At 25.5% G+C, this 2,500-nt stretch overlaps 1 protein-coding gene across 1 annotated transcript in view; it reads left to right on the top strand.

The window, feature by feature from the left end:
- Positions 1-2,500, top strand: part of LOC100197920 (nuclear cap-binding protein subunit 3) — a 34,819-nt gene that overhangs the window by 18,104 nt on the left and 14,215 nt on the right. The window lies entirely within an intron of this gene.

Below are 2,500 nucleotides of genomic sequence, written 5' to 3'. Positions count from 1 at the left end.
AGTTTGCTAAGAAGTTCAAAAACATGCCGTTAAGTTTCTGGAAAAAGATCCTGTGGAGCGACGAATTGAAATTCAACTTAAAGTCATCTGATGGAGCCCAAAAAGTTTGGAGAAAAGTCGAAGAAGCCTACAAATTAAGCTGCGTGAGAGAAACTGTCAAGTATGGCGGCGGTAACTTGATGGTATGGGGTTCAATGGCTTGGAGAGGTGTCGAAAAACTCCAATTTATTGATACTATAATGGATTAGGTGCAATACAGAAACATATTAAAGCAAAATTTGAAGTCATCTGCACGAAAACTACGGTTATGATCTGATTTAACATTTCAGCAAGATAACGATCCCAAGCATAGTGCCACTAAAACCAAGGAGTGGTTTGCTGAAAATAATGTTGAGGTCTTGGAATGGCCTGCATAATCACCGGGCCCATTGAACCTGCATAATCACCTTAATCCCATTGAACATTTGTGGGAAATTTTAGACCGAAAAATTGGAGATCGGTCATTTTCCAAAAAAGATAACCTCAAAGGGGCAATTGAAGAAACCTGGGAAAAGATTCAACCAAAAGAAACAAAATTTTTAGTCGAATCAATGCCTAGACATCTAGAAGCTGTAATCCAAGCAAAGGGAGGCCCAACAAAGTATTGAAATAATAGTTTTGTTATATAATAATTTATTGTGAAACAAATAATGTGTTTGGTCGAATATTTTTTTGACATTAATAAAACGACCTAAGTTCCTTTATTTTAAGACTGAAAACTTTGTGATTCATATTTTACATTAAAATAAATCAAATCTATTTAAAAACATGTTCTTTTATTTTTATTAATCTTGACTTTACCAAAAAATTTACAAAAATACAGCACTTTTTTTTTGGAAAAATATTTAAAAAAATGTTTGGTCTGATAATTTTTTGAGACACTGTATATATATATATATATATATATATATATATATATATATATATATATATATATATATATATATATATATATATATATATATATATATATATATATATACACAATTAGTTTTTTTAAATGTGGGTTTTATGAACTTTAAAATACATTTATGTAAACATAAAGTATATTTTTATATTTGATGAATAAAAAATTATGAAATTTTTTTTTAATATCCTGAGCGATTACAAAATTATTATTTATTATTAATTACAAGTTATTGTTAATAAGAGCTATAATTGTTATATTAAAAGATCTTCATGTTTTTATTGCGCCACTTGCTCCTTGCATGTTTTGGTTATAGTTTAGAACAAGAGAGAGAAAAATATTGTTTTTAATTAAACTTTGAATAAATGAGTTTGACGTCACAATTGGGTATATCGTTTCTGAATAAAGTTTTTTTTGAAAAGGTAGTATTATTTGTACGCGTGTATTTGGACATAATTTATTATCAATTATTTTGACTATTTCACCTTTAAATATAGTGTAGTTTAATTTAGTAATTTTTTGAATATAATTTTAATTAATTTATGAATCTTTTTTGAATAAATATTAAAATACTTTTCTTTTATTTCACTCTAATGCTACTACGGATATATTAGTCAATTTGTGTATGTATTGAGGCACTAAGAAACTTTAACAACAATAAGAGTTAAAAAAAAATTAACTACTTCAAAGTAAAGCACTAAAATTCAAAAGAAGGCTATTGAAGGATTCAAAACCGAAACCTTGTCTGCCATGCCTCAGAATAGAAGTAATTCAGTGTCTCACATTATTTGTTCGCATGTACAAATAATGACTTTCATTTGAAAAACTTTTGCAATGAAAATATATTATTTTGCTTTTTATATATTTGTAATATAAATATGTTAATATTATAAATATGCTTATATTATAAATGGAAAACAACATCCATTCAATAATATTAAAATAGATTATATAAGCTTACATTTTTATAATATTATTTAATCTTTTTAAACAATTTTTAACATTTCTCTTATAACTTTGAAAAGCTTTAACAACAATTTGAATAAGTAAACTTTTTAAATAACTGGTGTTTTAAATAAAGGTTGTAATTAACTTAAAAATCAAAAAATGACGGTCTTTTAAGTAGATATTTTTTAAGAAAAATTTTCATTTAATATATTTAACCTTTTTTTTTTTTAATGAACATATTTATGTTTTCATTTGTATATTTTAATAAAAAAATAAAAAATTAAAAAAAATAATATAATTTTCATTATTAAATAAATTCTACTTTAACTTATGTAAACTTTAACCAAATTCATTGTGTTTAAATACGCATCAAATGTCGTTAGCGATATAATAAGCGACATAAACCGATAGCTCGTGTAAAAAACAGATGGCTCGCGCTAAAAGACAAGCAGCCCGCTCGGCTCGCCATGTCCATTTTATGTGAACTTTTCTCTGCTTGTGCAGATTATTGTTGTTTTTATTTTTATTAATATTATATATATATCGTTTGATGTAGTGTTGTATTAAAATAATACAAAAGTCTTGTTTGTTGAAAAGTACTCAATA

Source organism: Hydra vulgaris, chromosome 10 (assembly GCF_038396675.1).
Source record: "Hydra vulgaris chromosome 10, alternate assembly HydraT2T_AEP".
NCBI classification, from domain to species: Eukaryota; Metazoa; Cnidaria; class Hydrozoa; order Anthoathecata; family Hydridae; genus Hydra; species Hydra vulgaris.
The sequence above is the reverse complement of the archived record's forward strand: the minus strand, read 5'-3'. Positions and strand labels throughout refer to the sequence as shown.